The 21,178-nt window shown below is 42.9% G+C and overlaps 1 protein-coding gene across 3 annotated transcripts in view; it reads left to right on the forward strand.

Annotated features, from left to right (window-relative positions):
- LOC102308260 (RNA binding protein fox-1 homolog 3) overlaps window positions 1–21,178 on the forward strand; it is a 436,461-nt gene that overhangs the window by 22,026 nt on the left and 393,257 nt on the right. The window lies entirely within an intron of this gene.

Genomic DNA, 21,178 nt, shown 5'->3' on the forward strand with positions numbered 1-21,178 from the left:
AAAGCAGAGCCAGGGGCAGCTTGTGTAGCAATTAGTCTCCCATCGGTTTCTCATAAAAGACCAGAGATTTATACAAAACATGAATACACAGCGACCAACCTCTTAGCTTGACAACCTCCAGACCATAGACACCCGCATCAAAGTGGCTGCATACAGATCCTGATGGAATCGAACTCCAGCAGGGTCGAGCTTGTTTACAGAAATGAGTCTGGCCTCAAGGTGGCAGCAATTCAAAAGGTCGGTCAAACAGGCGATAATGACAGAGCAATGTGTGAGATGAAAGAAGATGGAGATCATTTTCACTTCTGCAGGTTTCAATTGACATCCATTTTTAGATTGAACTGGGCAAGCACTGCTTGCCTTGCTTACCCAAATGCATCAGCACTGGCTCTTAAGGCAGTAATTTTGAGTTGACAGTATGGCACCAAATAAATGCTAAATGACTGGGGTAAAATTGCTACAACTGCAGCTTTTATCAGCTCTACTTCTTGTTCTTTTTTAGTGTATTTGCATTAAAATAAAGTTCTACTTTCCCCCTAATACTTTTACTAAACACGTGCGACACACGTGGCTTCATTGGCATCTCAATCCAATCAATTAGAAAGAAAAAGCCATCCTAATTCTGGGCATGAATTAAAAAACACAGCAAAAACATAATTTCCTCTATCTCTCCTGCAAAACACAGTAGCTATGTCTTCCAGCAAACAGCTGAAACTCTTGTGAGCCTCAGCGTGTTAAGGTTAAGGTCAGTTTGGTAATTTTTAAAAAATGAAGAAGTTTGGTGGGAGAGAAACAGCCTAACACAGAGTTAGTGAAACAAATGAAAAAAAGCCCTTCACATAACTTACAAGGATGTTGGTTTGCTGAATTTAAAGAATGGATTTTATTTGACTTTGGCTTCTAAGGTTAGTGAATTATTTATGTGAAAAAACTGCAGAGACTAAAAAACTGGAAATAATTCTTTCACCTTGATATTTTCTTTTTGCAAATCCCCTAAAGTACAAAATGTGCCGGTAAAGTCAAATCTGTTGATAGACAACATAAAATGTATGTAGCGATTTCACAGGCACACGTATAACTTTCATTACAGCAAACCAAAGCAATGGAAAAGTTTCAACACTTGAGAGAACATTGCAATTTTCTTCTGGCTATGCAGTGCAGTATTAAGAGAGGAATGGAGGCCACTCTCTCATCACCTGGTCACCCAGACCAGCAGACAGCGTTGGCCGTCTGTCCACTCGTCTGATTTCCATCCCCTTGGCACACTGGGTAATAGAGATCAGTAATTGGGTGCTATAAATCCTGGCCGAGGACAAGGTGGGTCAGAACAGGCTGATTACTTAGGCATTACAGTCAATCTAAGCAAGTCCTTGAATTGAAAGATTTGGTGAGGTGGATTCTCATTATCGGGCTCGGTGCATGTATGCATTTGTGGGAAAGCGTAAGGGCCAAGGTCCCCTTCCCATCCGCTTTTGTGGGATGACATTATGCAATGCTCCAGTGCCCTCAACCGTGCAGACTCGTAAACATCACAACAAATTTATTTTCCTCATCCTCCACAGTTTTATAAGAATGTTTTCAGAATCATCAAAGAGTGGTCGCGGGGCCCGCCTGGAGTTTTAAGACCACTCTGAACGGCTCCTCGGTGCATTAAGGACCTCTGTCCGGGTGACGCATCTGCAGCAGGTTCAATGTTAAACGCTGGGGAGGTCTTCAGTTTCACTCTGCAACAAGCACACAAGCTGGACTTTGTCTCTCTCCATCAACCATCGTCAGGCCTCAGCTCGCGGTATTTATCTTTCAGCGTCGCCGGGAACAACAAGCTCTCGAGGTGATTAGCCCTGTCATTTAACATGAAGCAGATTGATGGCTATTTGGTGAAATGCACCTTTCTCTTATTTTTCATCTCAGAGCCTATGAGCTTAATCCATTTTAAGCTTCTCAGTATGAAAAAGAGTCTATGGAAGGTGAATTAGAGTGTAAAGCTGATAGTCTTTCTCAGCATTCTTTCCAGCTGAAGGTGTGACTTACTGGATTATGGGAACAGTAGTTTCTGCTCCAACCCCCTTAAGTTCTCTGATGCGGCTTTTATATTGCAGCCTATTTTGATACATTTATTTATTTTATTTTTTTGTATCGAGAGCGCATCGAGTCCTCCTGACTGTGAATTTCTTCATCATGAGTTTCCCTGCTCCTTTGTGCCATCAGTCCTTCCAAAAAGTCTTTGATTCACAGCCTTCAAAGTCATCTGTCTGGGAAAAAAAAAATGAAATCAGCAGCAGCCCAAAATGTAAAACCATGTCATGAATAGCAATGTGGTAGCGATCCAAAAATATGGACTAAATGAGCAAATGTGATAAATTATCTTCTCATACATTTAGAGGGGGGAAAAAAATAAGCTGGGAGAAAAAGATATATGACAAATTTATGCTGTAGCATCAGTGCAAACCCCTGCAGTGTGAAGTGTTCCCACTCAGAGAAGCACTCGTGCTAGCATCATCCCTCGACTCCTATAACAGCATGCTACTTCACTTAGCAGCCTCCATTTGGGATGCAGCACAAACACTGTTTTAGCGCTTTTATCTTAATGCACTGCAACACTCTGCACCACTAAAGGCATGATTATTGTACAGAGAGAAGAGCGGCGTGCATTTAAGCAAGTCTTATTTAGACAGGAACTTAGAACCAACCTAACCACTCAAGGGCAGATGGCTTTACGATTCTCATTGCTCATTCAGTTCATTTAGTTAAATAGACTCTTTGCATATATTTTAAAATAACACTAATTCTTTGCATTGTTATCCCAGTTTAAACCATAATGTCCTACTGAGTGTGTTTACTGTTTTGGAGAGCAATTTATTAGCAAGATAGCAGACTGTTGTCACTTTAACCATCTGCTGGATGGTTTGGCTGTAAAACACTCCTCAAGGGGGAGAAAATCATTTGAGGCTTTATAAGGATCCCATTGAGGTTGGATTGCTTATTTCCATTTTTTTCCTGTTTGATGAGACCAGAGTGGCATATGGCTTCTGTCAGCATTGCTTTGAGGCCATGTGCAGAGGTGGGCTTCAGCAACACTAAGCTGCCACACCCAACGCCAAGGATAAAACGTCTGTCACCCTCCAGCCTGAGCACAGTCGGATCCAACGTGGCACTGAGGCTTGTTCTCGCACTTTTAAGAGGCCACCGATTTAATAGAGGCACAGTGTCAGTGCTGACCTCATCCGCTGATGTCTTCACAGCTAATGCCCTAACATGTGACATTGACACTCTGCAAGACAAACAGTAAAGGAGGAAGATGGATCGGCGGAGAGACTCATACATCTCTCGCCGGATGGAGGAGGGTGATGGACAATAGATGGGGGAGAAGCGGTGTCAACGGGAAATGACAAAATCAGGCATGATGTACTTAATTTTGTGACGGGTCTTGCAGTCATATGATGTTACATCACATTATGTCATGTCACATGCTATCATGTCATGTTACATCATTTCACGGTGATCTGGGTAGGCGCCTTTTGTGTTGCAAGTATTTTAGGAGCTGATTATTGTAAATAAAACGGGGATCCACTAGACAAAAATGTACCTGACTTACAGGATAACTGAGCACGCTTTATAATCATATACTATCCTGGGTGTGTAGGCAAGGGCCAAAACTTTATGGCACAGGAAACTTTGTGGGTTTTGTAGTTTTTAAGAAGGGATATGTTAGATACAGACAGAAAAAGGAGGACTGCATTTGCCAAAATAAAGTCTCAAAATCATCAGCTATCATCACATATATTCTTTATTCACCTCTTTGTTTTTAAATCTTAACTGTATTATTTGTAAACACTCGCTTTGTGCAGGAACATTAGGCCTTGAAATGAATATCTCTCATCCGGTCTGAGGATATCTTGGCTATATGCTCCTAGAATGGGAATTGAGCAAGACCAATGTAGATGACACAGCAAGAGGGACTGGATCGATATCAAAGATATCTGAATTGTGACACCGATATCATTATAGTATGAAAGCTATCAGTTTTCATAGCAGCACTTAATTAGCAGTGCAGTCTTGCTTCTGTGAGTTTTTAAATATTGATGGAAAATTTCAATCATACAGTATACAACTTCTCTCTGTTGTTTCAACTAGATTTTAATTTATCTAAAAGAAATTAGATAAAGCAAACTTAATATATTCTCAATATACTGCACAACTAATTACCTAAAAAGAAGTGAGTACTAACTTTGAGTACAAGGATGTATAATTTAGTAGGGACATGTCCTTATTAAGCTAAATATACTGTGGCAACTGCATTGTCCCTGGCAATAATTTTGATAATACAATTAAAATACTGTGGTGACTCACTCCTAATAGAGATCAAAGAGACAGCTCCTTACTTTTTTATTATTTGGGCATTTTGCCTTTGTTAAACAGTGATGATTAAGAGAGACAGGAAATATGGGGAGCGAGGGCAAGCGAGCGACATGTAGCAAAGGTCCAGCTGCCTGAGAACTGAACCACAGACTGGCGGCGTTTTCGCCCATGTGACATGCAGTCAAACCACACAGCTATCGTGTTATGCCTGTACAGCACATTACACAGAGGATCACAATGAACACATGTAACATGGATGATTATCAGCGGAGGCTTGTCTGCCCTAATGCGTCCTCCTCCTTGTTGTGTGTTTGCATTGAGACCAGTTGATAATCGGATTCTTTTTTTTTAAGGGGTACAGGTTTAAGGCACTTGTGCTTTGGGTTCTTCTTGGACCAGGGAACTTTGTCTGTTACATTGAGTCTGTGATACATTTGTAAAAAGCCCAGCTGTCACTAGCAATCAGCAGCCAAAAGCCAAAATGTGAAAGATATTTCTTGATGGCTTTGCAGAAATATTGTTTGCTAGTGATGCCACAACAGATGATTTCACATGTATTTCCTAAAAAATAAAAAGTAAATAGAAACTAATGTCAAGTGTAGCTTTAATGTTTGAAACTTACCACAGTTAATCAAGGGGGGGGGAAACAGAGTTGCAACCAAAGAGAAAGAGAAAGGAGAGAATATTTTAATGCGAAAGTTTGCCCTTCAAAGAAAATCACCAGCTGCCCTTGAGACTGGCTGTGCAGCTCCTTTTGATTACTGTTTATTAGCAGCCTGTAATGCCAGCCAACTTCTGCTATGTTCTGTTTTTCTATGTGTAACAACTGCAGAATGGATATAAAAGACTGCTATAACCACTACAGCCTCACCTGGTAGTTTGTGGACTCGCATTCGGACACCTAGACTTTAATTTTGCGGTTTGGTCATATTTAGGGTGGAATAGTAGGTTGTGATTTGGATTTGGTTGTTTGCAAGCTACAACCTGGAAAAGGTATTTTAGAAATTATGATTAAAAATTATCCCATCAAAGGAGATCAAAAATAAGTTGATCCTCAGAGAACCGACAAAAAGCTGTTTTAATATTAAAATGTTTTTACTGTAAGTTTCTCTTTTATAACAAATGACTCGGAGGTAGATTTTTGTATAACTCAACAGTTTATTAAATATTATCGAGGCTTAAACTATCCGTGTGGCTGCAGGGACATACAAGTGGGTGCTAACTAGGGGTGCAACGATACTCGTATCGATATTGAACCGTTCGATACAGTGCTTTCGGTTCGGTACGCATATGTATCAAACAATACAAAATTTGTAATTTATTTTATCAACTTTCCTTCTGACGATGCTGTCTGTGTTGAGCGCTCAGTGAATCTGCGTTCGACTACTCCGCCTAGGCTGCACTGTCGAGCGCAGATCCACTGAGCGCTCAACACAGACAGCATCAGTCAGAAGGAAGAGCGCAGGGCAAGCTAGCGAGACAGAAGTTAAGCTCTCCTTGCAACATGGCAAATTGAACCTCCCCCACCCTCATTCAGATCTGGCGTTTGGAATTATTTTGGTTTTCATGTGACGTATGACCCTGAAGGTAAGCGCGTCATGGACTAAAGTAAAACAGTATGTTGGATGTGCCACGCAATGCTCAATTACATGGGTGGGAACTAGTGTGTTAGCGCAGTTAGCTCGTTAACGTGTTGGCCGTCTAGCCCCAGCGGGGGATCAGGGGTAGCTCGTTAACGGAGATTTGCCGTGTTGTGGCGTTAACGTCATTTCAACGAGATTAACGCTGACAGCACTAGTGGGAACACAACGAATATGACTGCACATTTACGCCGACATCATCCTAGTGCAAAGACAAGTGGAAGCAGACAAAAACAACAAGCATGCATGCTACAAACTTTACCCGAGTCATTTAGACAGCCGTTAGCACATGATTCTCCTTATGGGGACCTGATATGTTTAATATTGTGGCGAGCTCAGACAAGGAGGAGACGGAGGTGTCGTTTGGTCTTGCTTCCCGTGAGCTAGCCAGGGAGCACAGCCGTTTATTGACATCTGCAGAAGAACACTGCCGCTAGCTAACTGCTCAGCGCGGCAACCGCACAGCAACAACAACACACAGGCGCCCTCTGACCCCGGAAGGACACACCGTCGCAGCGAGAGGGCGTCACCCGTCACTATGGCAACATAAACAAAACATAACTGTACAAACAGAACCCCGAACAGCCCTGACCCGCTACATAGCCCCCACCTAAGGGGTCACACAAAGTCCTGCAAATGTCCAGGTGCCTTCTTTTGGCGCACCGGCCGGTCACGACCGGCGGGGGAAAAGTCACTCGGGTCAGAACATGGGGTGCCACCATCATCCCACTTCTGACACCAATGTGGCGAGCTCAGACAACGAGGAGACGGAGGTGTCGTTTGGTCTTGCTTCCCGTGAGCTAGCCAGGGAGCACAGCCGTTTATTGACATCTGCAGAAGAACACTGCCGCTAGCTAACTGCTCAGCGCGGCAACCGCACAGCAACAACAACAACAACACACAGGGCGCCCTCTGACCCCGGAAGGACACACCGTCGCAGCGAGAGGGCGTCACCCGTCACTATGGCAACATAAACAAAACATAACTGTACAAACAGAACCCCGAACAGCCCTGACCCGCTACAATATGCTGCTGAGAATATAGCCCAGAAGAAGCGGATAGTATAGCTTTTATTTTGGAAAGAGCCATTTCTCTGTAATAAACTCTCTTTTCCAAAGATGAGTGATTCCTCAATCAGATACAGGGCTTGCAAAATCGCTAGCCCGACGTCCCGGGGCTAGCGATTTTTCCAGTCGGGCTACCAAAATCTATCTCTGCCCTGCCCGTCGGGCTATTGTAGGAAGGAAAAATATATGTCAATGCTTTTGCATTCTTTCGGAAATGTAGCTGGGTAATTATGTCATTGGCATCGGTGAGCCACTGTCAATATGTGACATATTGAAATCGCGTTTGAATTTGCGCTTGTTTTTTGCTTTCACTTTGCAATCGTGCGAACTGTGTATAGAGAGCGACAGCACTGATCTGTGAGTGATGATAATTTGCGCACCAATTCCTCTGACATCGTCTTATTAATCGTTAGCTTACTATGCAAACATGACAAGTGAAATCTCCCGCAGCAAGCTTAAACATGTGAGAGGTTGATCGCGCAGAGAATCGCTGAGTAAGTTATGACAAATCAGACTATAAGGCAAAAAGAAAGTGCAGCTTTATGGTTTCATGGACAAAATAATTTCTGTGGCTGCAATATGACGAGCTAAATAACCAGGGCTGCACATAAGTGGTCCGCAGGTGCGCATTCGCTGTCAAAAAAAAACAAAAACGCGCACAAGATATGAAGTTGCAACGCGTGTTTGCATACATAAGATTTTCTGGAGGAGGACAGACATTTGTTTAGAACTCTTAAAGATGTCGAAGAAGCTCCTTTAAGCAATTACTTTGGTGTTCCTCCACCTCCAAAGAAATGTCAGAAGGAGTCCGAACCACAAAAGAAGCGCGTATTCTCGGAAAAGTGGTTGCAGGAGGTGAGCTGGCTTCAAACAAATGATGAACGCACAGAGATGTGGTGCAGAATGTGCCGTGAAAATCCCACTCTAGCGGACAAAAACAGCTTTTTATATGGACGCAAACGCGCGTTGCAACTTCTTATCTGGTGCGCGTCTTTTATTTTGACAGCGAATGCGCACATGCGGACCACTCATGTGCACCCGTGTAAACTTCTGGTGAGTGACACTGTAGAATTCTATATGTATTACTTGCACTAGTTATCAGGTATCTGTACAATACGAACACACAATCAGTTGATGCTGCTAGCTAGCCAAACTTGCTAGTGTTAGCGGCTAATTCAGTTCAATTCAACTTTATTTATATAGCACAATTACAATTTCAAGGCGCTTTATTGTCAGGTAAGACACTATGACGATACCGAGCAAACCCATTGTTGGTTTGCCATTGTTGGGGTGTATAAACACAAAGAGGTAAACCAGGTGAGTGAAGAAGCACTGCAGATGCACTGCAGCCATCAGTGATTACCATTCGGGTTTTAAATACCACAAGTAAGCCACAAACTAACTGTTCTACTGGGGTAATAGGATGTATTTAAGTTAAAATGGGGGCCTGACTGAATTTAACTGAATTAATAACTTGAATCAAAATCAATCAAAATCTCAACAGTCAACTTGTGGCTGATGCCCACTCCCCCTGGACTCCTCTTCCTGTTAGGAGGAGGTTGTTTTGTGCTCTTCCACATCACCAAGCGCTTGCTTATAGGGGGCTGACAGATTGATGGGTTTCTATTATAATATTGTGATGGCTCAGTGAATTGTTTTATATAAATAGAATTGAACTGAATTGTGACAGAACAGTATCACAGATTTTTCTCTCCCTCTCTTTTTTCTACATGCTCTGCTGTAAAAACGAAGAAAAAAACCTCTCAAAACATATTTATAAATGAACACATTGAGCAGAAATGTGTTCAAATAGAGAGCAGCCCAGCACATAGAACACAATACCAGGCCTAGCAAAGGCACTTTGCTGGGCCTCGACTGTAATATCATGCTTCAGTAAAGCTGGTGAGGCCAGAGCGACAAGCAATGTAAAGAGGGGGGCATCTTTTTGAATCAGGGTGGCTTACAGTGAAATAAAGTGCCTTCAGAAAGGTGCAAGGGGATGAATTTCCCAGTCTGGTTTTTATTGCCATTTTCCCTTAAACTGAGATAAAACTTAAATTGGCAAATTAATTGAAGTGCGGGAAAGTGAACTGAAAGCAAAATCAAATTTCGAAGGAAAGTAGAACAGATTTGAAAATGTGGAACTAAAGTAACCTTGACACGTTCCTTCTCCTTGCTACGCTGCTCTGTGTTTTATTATGTTTGTGTTGTATTATACACTCTGTTCATACATAGCTGAACTCTGCTTAATGGACTAACCTGCCAAACTCACAGCAGCACAAACACAAAGGGACCTGCTGCTTTTAAAATGATTGAGCCTTGACTTGTCAGCGACAATCTACTTTCGCCCTTGAATGCTAATTAGGCGATGTTTATGCAAAGTCACGTACGCGCTCCCAGAGGATCTTCGGCTGGATTTCCAAACTCTTAAAACAAATCTTAACATGTTGTCAGCATAACAATGTCAATAAAATGACACTTCACTTGCTGTGTCAGTGAGGTATTTTTCATTCCCCCGACAGGAAAGGCTTCAATAAGATCCCCCTGCAGCATTCTACATTATCTAAATCTGTGACACAAATTCTACAATCAGTCTGACAGCTGCCCTAAAACAAATTAAAATGTATGAACTGAAAATGCAAATGCAATCCAACTCATTTCAAAAAGTTTTCTGTTGTTTAAATGTTTGCTGGAATTATTGTTCGTGCTGTGTAGGGCAAACCCAGAGGCATATTTTATTAATATTTAAAGCTCCTTTTTTATTGGCGACTTTTGGGCATAAAAGTTTCATAAAAGTTTGTGCCATAAAAATGTCTTTGTAGAGTTTGGGTGACTTACTTTTGTCGTTTCCCTGTTTTTGGGATCTGCTGATATTGGTAAAGGTGATTACGGACTAAAATGAAAGATTTAGTGTTCAGAGTGGTGCAAACGTATCCAGTTGGGACAATGTTGGGATCAATAAGATGCATTTCACAGGCTGATTTTTTTTTTCCCCCTGGGTCGGTCAGTAAGTCACGATTTATAAAAACAGCAAGTCTTTTTTAATTGGTGGAAAAATCTTCACTGATGCAAATAGAGAAAAACTGACATACAGTGGAAGTAGACCTGAGTCATTCTGCTTGATTTTATTTTTAACCTACAACTAAAAAAACATCTGAAATTGCATCTGTCCCTCACAATCAGATTGCGTGCAGATGTCGACACACCCAGACCGTCGTCTTTATAAAGGTGTTTAAAGCGCGCTGTCCAAATCTGAATATCCACTTGTCAGTGTCTAATCAGCCCAATTTGGAAATGGGATGGGGAGGAAGGGCCAAGAAGGAAAACCTAAGAAAATGAAGCATTTGGAGTGGGTGGGGCGGTGGGGTGGGAGTCACTGCCTCCCACCACTGCTTGGCCCTGACACCTTGTGAAGAGTGCTCATTCATCACGCGGCGCAGGGCTTGAGCCTCCGTAAATCACTGTGGATAAAGGACGCGCCATAAAGAATGGAATTGTGAAGGTAAGGGTTTTAAATCCCCCTAGATGATCCGAGATAAACACGGAGAGACTTTTGACAGTCCCTCGTTACCGCCACAAGCGAGAGGAGCTGTCACCGCTCCCTCTTTGCCTTTCATCTCTTGGTAACAGTCTGGCTGCTAATATCCTCAATTATCTCTGCAATATGTTGCTGGGAAAAAGGGAAAGTTCCGAGGAGGCATTCGCACAATTTAAAAGTTTTAATTTGACAGCTTGTGGTGTAATGATGAGTTGTGATGAGGGTAGAGGGGCTCTGCAGCCCACACTAAGTATGTGACAAGTGATCGGGCCGGACTGCGAATGGTTTGTGGATGTCGAGACTTTCTGCGTCACATGTCAGGAAGCCAAATAGATGTTTCACAGGTTACTGTGTGGGGGAAAAAAGCCCCCAAACTCCTCTTGTAAACAGCAGTGGCATTTCATCCAGTGGCTTATTTTTGGTGGCAAGGGAAGCATTTATCTGAAAAGAGAAAAAAATAAATATTTACAGCAAGTCTAATCTAAATTTGTCATTCTCTGAGTGAAGCCTGTAGCGCTATCTCGTGTTAATATCTGTAACCCCTCCTTGACATTCTCCTTCTCTTGGACAAAAATGTCAAAGTGTAGCGTGGCTTTGTGCCTGGTTTTCTTCTCTGAACCTACTACCACTCCTGAATCAATCATAGTGCGCAGAGACAGCACAGAAAGCATTTGCATAGGGGATCCGCCGAGTGTCTGATAATGATGGCTAAGTCACAGTGCACGATGGAGACACAAAGGGCACGGGGCTGCTGCTTGAAGGTTGACACTCGGAAAATATCCTCTCTCCAAGGTACCCGGGCAGGTAATTGTCTTTTTTCCCCTTCTTTTTTTTCCCTAACTGATATATACATAGCTTCAATTTAGAGGATAGACCAATCGATCATTCAGAGTGTCTCGAGTAATAAGTGAAAGTGATAAATCACGGCGTTACACTCAGGTTTATGAAATATTGTCCATCCTGCAGGCGTGGACGCGTTATCTAGTCGTCAGAGTTCCTGGGCTGAGGTGCCGGTGTCAGAGCTCGGAGGCAGCGCCGCGCTGCAGCTAATAGGAAGATCCGCCTACGGTTGAAGTGCCCGTTCCATCGAGGGCTTTGCACTGCAGTGCAATTAGTACACAAAATATTAACATAAGGATCAGGCGTGGCGATTCCACCAGGGCGCAACTTAAAAGTTCAAGGTAGTTCACGTCCGCGTGGTTCTGTCAATCTTCCTTCGCTGGAGTAATTGCCTCAGGTTTGCTCGGCTTGCATCGGTATAAGATGAAGTCAACAGCCTCTGTAGCATAATGACAGAGTACACACTTTCTTGCTCGCATTAACAGCTTTTTCTTGATAGATAAAAGTCCCAAATAATGCCTCCTGTGATGGAGTGAAACCAGGATAACAAATTGGCCCTTTGTGATAACAACCCCCCTGTGAGCTTCCTGGGCGTGAGAGATAGACAGACAGCTTTGAGGAGACTCGGGTCTGCAACAGCTCTGCGCCAGGGGAAAAGCTCCATGCCCTACAGAAGGATGGATAGTGTAGATTTGTAATGGTTCCCCTGTTTTTGACAAAGTAACCCAACCTGCAACCTTCATCCTCATTGGCTGAGCGAAAGGGCACCGGCAGAGAAGTCAGCCCGAGATAAGTAAAGTCTGTCGCTCTGGCTGGAACGTTATAAATCGCAGGTGCTTCAATCATGAGCGCGAGACAAGCGAGCTATCTCCCGTGACAACCTCCTTTTGACTCGACATGCAAAAAAACAAACTGATACAAGCCGGAGGAGGATGGGTTGGAAAGAACGAGGGCTGGGAGGTGACGTCTTCCTCCCCAACTTTTATTTAACGTTGCATGAAGCAAGATTTCATCTTAAATTAAAACCCAGAGCACACTTCCAAAAACGAAAAGAAATTCTAGGGCTGCAGGACAAAAGAGTTGGCAGCATCCTTTAATTAAAACCCCATGGATTCTCCCTATTTGTTCAAATTTAGAATGAGGTGTAATTCTGCTCGTTGTGCACAAAGTGCATCATGATTTAAGACCTTACCCTCGAGTAGCAGTTTCTTAAAGTTGACTTTAAATAAGGTTCCACTCAAGTTTCAGATGAGAAACTGCAGCCATGTGAAGTTTAAAGATTTTGGACATAATACAATATTCATATGTTTATATTGGACATTTGACTGAATTCCACTTCTATCACAACCCCATGAAAGACTAAAACATCATTTCACCCAACTGACACAATTATGCTGTGCAGTGCAATACAATCCTATTCTATGATATGCAGATGCACGAATGTTTGGATCGGCTGTGCTTTCAGACATGAATCTGGTACTCCCGCTTCCAAACGACAAAGGCAAACAAAACTGAATCCTGCCACTTTTATTTCAATGTTAGAACTCAACAGCAGCGTTAGGCTTGAAGAAGTCCTCTGGTTATTCTGGGTGCTTTCCAGGTGTACAGACTTCTGGCATTTCTTGATTTAACAGTTTCTGTGGAAACTGCCAGTTCTCATTCCCGTGGCATCAAGCAGCAGAACTTTTTTTTAAATGCGCAAGGTGTCCTTCGGCACTGGTGCTGAGGGTTTATAGCATAAGTAAGACGGGTCACGAAAAAGGTGACGTCTCGAGCACACCTGCTCTTCATCGCACCATCTGATGAAGAGCAGGTGTGCTCGAGACATCGCCGTTTTCATGGTGCGATAAACGGGTAAAACTGGAGCGTGCAAGCTGTTGGTTACATTTGCTGTTTGCTTTTTTCTGCCCAGCACCTGCCTCCTTTTTGATGTGGATGTGCATGCTTCTTTTTTACATTTCTTTATGTATGATAGTTCTTTCACTCCTGACTTGTCACATGTAGACGTTAGCACTACGTCTACCAACTCTTTGGTGTCTTCAGGTTGACAAAAGAGGTCTGCCATATAACGTTGCAATGGTCCGTATGTGCCTGTGCTAAAGGTACATGTTGGAAGAGGACAACTATAAAGTCTCTCATTTGTTGTTGGAACCAAATCCTCACTAATACGTTTTCGTTTGAAATCACATCTTTTCCTCTCCTCTTTGGCCTTCCGTCCACACCGAGACGGCGTTTTGAAAACGCTCTCCAAAGCGGATACATTTGAAAACACAGTTTTCATGTCGCAGTGTGGACAGCGAACCCGGAGCCTTTTCGAAAACGATGTTGTTTGCTCTCAGGTTTGACAGCCCTATTAAAGATTAATATCAGTCTGTACATGCTCCAGATAGCTTTTGTTCAAATTCTTTAACTCTCACTCGCCTTTGAAACTTTTTACTTTTGTGTTACTCGCAGCAACAACTCCACCTCATTGTTAGTCCATTTAAAAAACCCGTTTCAAAGAGCCGGAAAGGAAATAAACGGCAGAAAGAAATGAGGCAGGTTGAATCGTCTCGCGTTTCACGCATGCATAGTACTGGAACGTAAGCGTTCAACTCTGTGAAAACGACTGAAAACGATAGTGTGGACGCGGAGCGTTTACAGACGTGTACGCCGTTATCAAATTTATCCGGGCTAGTGTGGACGTAGCCTCAGTAGCAGATCTCCCAAAAACACCAGACTAGTTGGCTCGATGGTGACGGTTGGTTTAATCCTCTAACCCCCTTTACATAGCCACTCTCAGCCCTCACAGCCCTCACATTGAATCTTGTGTTTGCTTCTCGCTCCTCTCTCGGTACACGATTTGGCTTGCAGGGCCTCATTCAGCTGTTAAAAATATACAGTAGCGATGCATCTTACGGGTCAAGTTTTAGGCGTGTCATGCATTTCTGCAGATCTTATATGTAGTCTATAGTCAGTACCGCTAATGGACAAGTGCTAAAAATGGGAAAAGTCTTCTTCTGTTACATGTGATTACACAAAAGAGATTACACAACCTCGCCTGGTTTTCTTTTTCTTTTTCATGTGGGTGCTTCCATGGACAATCACAGTACTTTGTTGATCAAAGTCACAGTGAAATAGCAGAGATATTTGACAGAGGAGTTGGGCTGAGGAGATAGATGCTTCCTTTTAACCCACACTCCTACCAAGTCTGTTCTCTCTCTGGAAAAGCCTTTGACTTTCTGTTCTTGTTTTGACCGCATACACAACACAAATCCCTCTCTAAACCTAAAGCAAGGCATTAGCTCTTTGGCAACGACTGAGAGAAGGGTATTAATCACATGACCACAGTTCAGTGAACTCTGCCTTGAAATATGAGACTCATTTCTCCTTTCTCCTGGATAATCAACTTAGAGGGGGGGGTAAAAAAAATCTGATATTTCACCTTGAAATGCTTCATAAGTTGCTTGCGGGATTTTAAACTTGTCACGCTCATGCCTGATTATACCAGACCCAAAGAAAACAAATGAAATAAAAGCGGGGATTCTGCAGCACAGCTTCTCTTAACACATGCACGCCACGCATGCCAACAAGTAAATGAATAAATCTACATGAAAGCCCGTATTAATTAAAATGTAGTTTTCCTTCTTTTAGAGTTAACAGATGGGTAATTTTGGCTTAAATGCTGTATTCTGGCCAGTTTTGCCATTTTAAGAATCTTTTTTTCAAGAATTTTAATCAATCAGCGCCCTCTGGGTTAATTTTATGGGATACATACGGACACAGTGATGTGTTCTTCTGTTTTTGTGTTTTTGGAGAGGCGGGGGTGAGTGTAGTACATTATTTCTGCCCCAAAGACTTTAATGTGCTTTCCAACTGTAGTATTGGTATCTTACCCTGAATATTCATCAGGGCTTCAGTGTTTATTTCAGTGTTTCTATTTATTTGGTCTTACTTACTTATTACAAAAGGACGTCTTTGTTGCTAAGTGCATAAACACAGCTTCCCGTCCCTCTAAGTTCCTCTCAGTGTTCTTTCTACCTGTCACACCAGAGGAAATATTACTGACTTCTGTCGGAGAAGAATGTCCAGTAAACTCTGGCTGTAAGCACTGGTCCGCCTCCACCTCAAGTGGCCACGTTTGGGGTTTCAAAATTTGAACCACGAGTTCAGTAGCAAAAAAAATAATTTTGTCATGGTCACTCTTGGCTTCAAAAAGAAATCTGCCCGGTCACCTGGTGAAATGTTCACCTAATTTCGCCCGTTGTGACAAATTCAGGCAATTCTTTACTAAAGCACCCGCTGAACCTGCATTGAGGTTATGCATCAACAGGGGTGCAGCTGTTTTGATCGACAGGGGGACTCGTCTATTAGCAATTTTGTGCATTTGAACGGAGGTTTGCGTGCTGGTGCTTTGTGAATAAGTAGTACACTTATAAATAAAATGACTTGCTATGCAGTTCAGCGTGGCACCAAAGCGATCGTGGCTCAAGAGTTGGGAGTTCGCCTTGTAATCGGAAGGTTGCCGGTTCGAGACCCGGCTTGGACAGTCTCGGTTGTTGTGTCCTTGGGCAAGACACTTCACCCGTTGCCTGCTGGTGGTGGTCAGAGGGCCGGGTGGCTCCAGTGTCCGGCAGCCTCGCCTCTGTCAGTGCGCCCCAGGGTGGCTGTGGCTACAATGTAGCTGTGCACGTTGGAGAGGCATCTGCACAGGGCAGTGTTGTATCTTACATTGTTAAAGAATGCAAACTGCCAAAATGTAACTGGTTCTTCTTTTGGCCACTCTGCAAACGTCCATGAAATTCAGAATAGTAGTTTTCTGTAATGTTGCAGAGTTGCACAGAGACCTCGCTCAGGAGGAGGCATATTGTAGGTGACTGTCCTGATTTGCACTCTGGTAATTTATTTATCAGAGTCAGTGCACCTTGGACCTAGCTCTATGTCAAGATATATTTAACTAAGTCTTATTTTTATTGTCAAAATAGAGTAATACTTATTCTGCATTTCTAGATAGTGTGGGCATGGTACACATTTATTTATCGGAGCCAAATCAAAGGGATGCTTCTTAAATGTCTGAGGTTAACACAGCCTGCAGCATCACATTTATCGCCAAATGACCAACATGGCCTCCGCTTTATTCAAAAGTTTGGGATACCCCAATCACTTGGAGGCACTTGGGGAGGAAAAAAATGACTATGCATGAAGGCAGTTAGATGTTAGAGGTCAAAGTGGTTCCCTGATGGTTCTGTGTCCTCGTGCTGAGCAAAGCCTGTCACCTCCACTGTTGTTCTCCCCTCAAACAACACTCTGCATTCAATCCTTTAAGGGGAAGCTGTGCCCTTCCTACCAACATGTTTAATTCATTCCCAGACACCCGGGGGACACTCGTAACAACAACAGAAAAAGACAAAAAGAGAGAGAGGGGGAGACAAGGAAGGGAAGGATGAGAAAAGAAATTAGAAGGAACGAAATGTTTGTTTTGTATCTGCTATTGGCAGATGTGTAATGAATGAACGAACGAATGGCCTAGCACAAGACCGAGGAGACTTGAGACATTTGAGAGAGAACATCAGTCACGGGAAGCTGTGAGGACAAATAAATCCTATTTTCTTGTGTTTTGATTGACTTCGGGAGCGAATGGGGGGCAGTGAAGATGCTGCTGGACACCTTGGCGTGCTCCCTCTTAATCAGAGGTTGATTAAGCGCACTTTCAGAGGCATGGATTAGAGGGCTCCCCTCGGACTCCGCTAAATTGGTCGGAAGGGAAGGAAGGCAGAGTGTTGAGCACTACAGAGGGAACTTTTGATGTGTCAGTCAGAGAGTCTGGCATGGTTTGCTTTTATTGACCTTCCCATCCTTGATTTGTGACAGATCCCCTGGTGCTGGGGTAGGTGGGGAAGGTTAGAGGAGATTCAGCTTTTGAAGAATTTCCAAATTCTGCTGATCCAGTAGAGCTGCCACAAGCTTCCCTGCAATTCATAACAATGAAGGGCATGATGCTGCGAGGCATTTGCAGCCTAGACGGGGGTTTTTTTTGAAGATTATATTTCAGTCATCTTTTGCTTTATTTGACAACAACAGGAGAAGACTTGTGGCAAGGGTCCTGGGGGAGATTCTGCACTTATGATGTTGCACCTATACAGTGTCTTTCAGACAAGTGATCTTCCAGGAGGTCCCGACCCAGTCACTCTGTATTATCTGCTACTTTCAATCTCCTGACTTTCATGTAAATCTAAACAAAGATTTTACTCATATCATCTTGTTTCCTTCGGTGATGGGTTGGAAAAGGTATTTCAGTTACACAAATACGGTATTTTCATATCTTTGTGGGGACACGATGCTCTCCCTAGCTGCTTAAAAATAAATGCCTAACCATAACTTAATTGTAACCCTGACACTTGGTCCACACAAGCACAGCAAACTTCCGATTTTTGGTCCCCACAAAGATACGTAAACAGTCACATGCACTCGTATGGCTAGTGTTTGTCATTTATGGATTTATGGTTAATAATAGTCGGATGCTTTTTCCGCTGTCAGACTGGTTTGTAACCCCTTCACAGAAGGAATGGCGCTGTTCGTGTTGCAGCGGTGGCACTGCTATTAATGTAATGAGTCAGGCTGTTAATGTGATCCAGCTTCAGACACAAAGGGGATCTCTCAACCTGAGCTCTTTCTGCAGACAGGAGACCTCTGCGCCCTACATAACAACGATGGGACATGTCATCGCTGATTTATTTTGCCCTTGAACCTCCTAGTGATAGGACCTTGTGGGATAGCCTTTAAAACAAGCGCTCAGAGATGAAATGAATGCTCCGTTCCAAACTATTGAAAGACGTGCGCTACAGCCGAAGGCTTTTAGAGGGAGTGCTGTAATCTAAAATGTGCTATTTCTCACACATAGCGCAGCTCTGGGATGGGCTGATCAGATAGCCTGAGATGAATCTGACTTGACCTGTGAAGCAGCAGTCACTGGCTTCTGCATTGCCGGCCATGAGAGGAATTTGCAATGGATTCCAGAAAGATTGAAATCAATTCAAATTCAGCTGACGTACTGCGCCGCGATAAGGCATTGCTGCACCTACATGCAGACGCGCAAATTTCATAATGAATAGATAAGGATTAATGCAATTTCAAACTGTCACCTGCTGCCAGACGGGATGTCATGAATGGCTTATCATTGTGCCATGATTTTATTTACATCCAAGAACATAAACAGCCCGGTTTATTCATGTCCTATCTGTAACCATCCACGGAGGTGGATCCTCTGACGTGTTTTAAACAGCCCCATTATCTCAGTGCAATTTCTCATGTAATTAATGTCTGCTTACAATGCAGCTAATATCCACTATGTAACCTGTGGAGACACACAATAATTATGTGACCGTTTGAGTGACAGAGATCAGGAGAGCAAATAGAGGAGCCCCGTCTGCAGCCCCGTCAGGAGGGGCAGATTGTTGGCCCAGGTTAATAGGCATCCTCCAGGGAGGGATTTGCTGGAGTTAAAGAAAGTAAGGCAGGAGGCATTTGAATTCAGTATAATAATGTGAAATACTTTAAAAACCATCTTTTCTAATCTCATTGTCACGGGCCATTTACAAGTTCTTGGTCCAAGGCTTTATGAAGTTCCCTACGCAGGCATTAAAAACTCTGAGATCCTGTGAAAGAACATTTTATTTGAGCTGGATACTCTGTACTACCGTCCAGAATTAGCCTGCCATCTGTTTCCTGCTTTACCCACAGCCAAACACTGAGCTACAAAACTTTCTCAAACTAACTGATCGAGGAACAAAGGAGAGGACAAAAGGACTCTAACTGAAGATATTGTTGGACCAAAGTCGAGCCAGGTGTCTGGATTCTGAAAGTCAGCGCGGGCAGAACAGTCTTAGTTTATAAGGGGAATGCCTCTCGTAGTGGAGTGGACCTGTGATCGATTGGGATGTGAAGTGGCTTAGCCGTACCTCGGTGTGTCAATAGCTTCACCCTCTCCCTCAACCTTGTGATAAAACAGAAGCTCGTGGCGCCCAATCTCGGTGTGTTTACACCTGTAAACCTGCCCGTGCGAACGTATTTTCTTCTTAACAACTTTACTTTGTTGGTTTGTCGTCAGTTCCTCCGAAGAATCAAAACTTTTCCTTTAAGAGCATCAAGCCAGGTCGCAGAGGCTGAAAAGAGACGCATTAGAATGCGTTCCACAGCTCCATAGATTGAGACGAGGATTTAATTGGCTTCATATCAGGGTTAGATAGCGCCGTTGTTGACATTTGATTAGAAAAAATAAAAGAACAAGGTGACTTGATATTGCGGCGATAAGCAAAAATCCCAACTCGATCACATCGATACTTTACTCGAGTGCACGTAGGTTGCTCACCTTGTAACCAATGACAGTGGTCGCAGTGGCTCGCCTGCAGATAGACATCAGAGGTTTGCTACCGAGCGTGCTTTGTCATACATTTATTGCTGTGTGTGCACTGTCTGTTTCCCCTCAACATAGTGTTGACTTAGAGGTCAAAGCCGCGCAAAGGCATAAATTTCTGGAGCTTTTATGCCGGCCAATTTGCAACATTGTTGCCCTTCGAAACAAAGGTCACGTCTAAGCAGCACTTTATGACTTTATATCTGTTTTACAGGCAAATTTACCACTGTGCGCTTTCAGAATCTGAATCGCCTTTGTACCTTTAATTATTAAGACTTTGTTTCGGTGGAAAGGAATCGGCCCAGGCAAATCAAACAGATTTTTTTGTGCACATCTACAGATTGTTTTCAGTTCTGCTGCTATTTTTAGATCTCTCCCTGGAAGTCCTGTTCTCCTTTTGCAATTTCACCGCGGACCTCAAAGTTGAAGAAAACTTCCACTTCTGTGTAAAAGCGATTCGACCACCACTGATTGGAACTGGGTCTCCAGTTGCCAGCCAGCAGTTTTCATCAGGTTTAAGTCAAAGTGTCCAGAAAAGGTTATGCATCTGTCAGGGTAATGCTGTCAGTGTAGTGCTGCTACTGTAGCATCCAATAAGAGGTTTCTTTTATTATTTTTGTTTTTTCAAACCTGCCCATTTTGCCACACGCAAATTCTTGTGAATTCCCCCAATTCCCCCAAAGGAAACTCAAATAGAAGCAATGCTGTTCCAGCGAGAACAGGACTACAAATAGCAGCCATGTTTTGATCTGGACATGTGTGAGAAAAAGCCTGGATAGGTAAATTGGATAAGTTTTGGTTATAGGGCTGGGCAACTTTAACCATCAAATCAACCGTGTTTTGCTTTATAATTCTGAAAAGAAGGTTAACTGAAGGTTTATAAGGTTTAAGCACCACAAATCAAATCCTATTTAGTTCTATTCACGGGAAGGCGAACGACTCACCGTAAAACAGCTGATTTGTTTTTGTGCTTTGTTTTTTCCGCTGGAAGCCAGAGGAGAAATATGTGATTTTAAATGAAGTTTTAAATGTTCCCCATGTTAAAACCAGTAGATGATTCATTCGGTATCATTGGCCCTTAACTCTGTAATAGCCTTCCAAATAAGATTATAAAATTTGACTCAGTCGATCTTTTTAGACTTTTAGCTTTTAAGGAGTTCATTGCTATCAAACCTATTTATTACTTTTAGTGGCTTTTCTGCTTTAGCATCGTGTGTTTTATCATAATTTTTCTGTTGCACTCGTGTCTGCGTTTCCTCATTTTTCCCCCAATATGAACTGTTATATACTTTTATTATTATTATTGCTATTAGATCAAATTGGGTAATATGCAACTGCCTGT

Source organism: Haplochromis burtoni, unplaced genomic scaffold, assembly GCF_018398535.1.
Source record: "Haplochromis burtoni strain Fernald_Lab_line unplaced genomic scaffold, NCSU_Asbu1 Contig_68, whole genome shotgun sequence".
NCBI lineage: Eukaryota > Metazoa > Chordata > Actinopteri > Cichliformes > Cichlidae > Haplochromis > Haplochromis burtoni.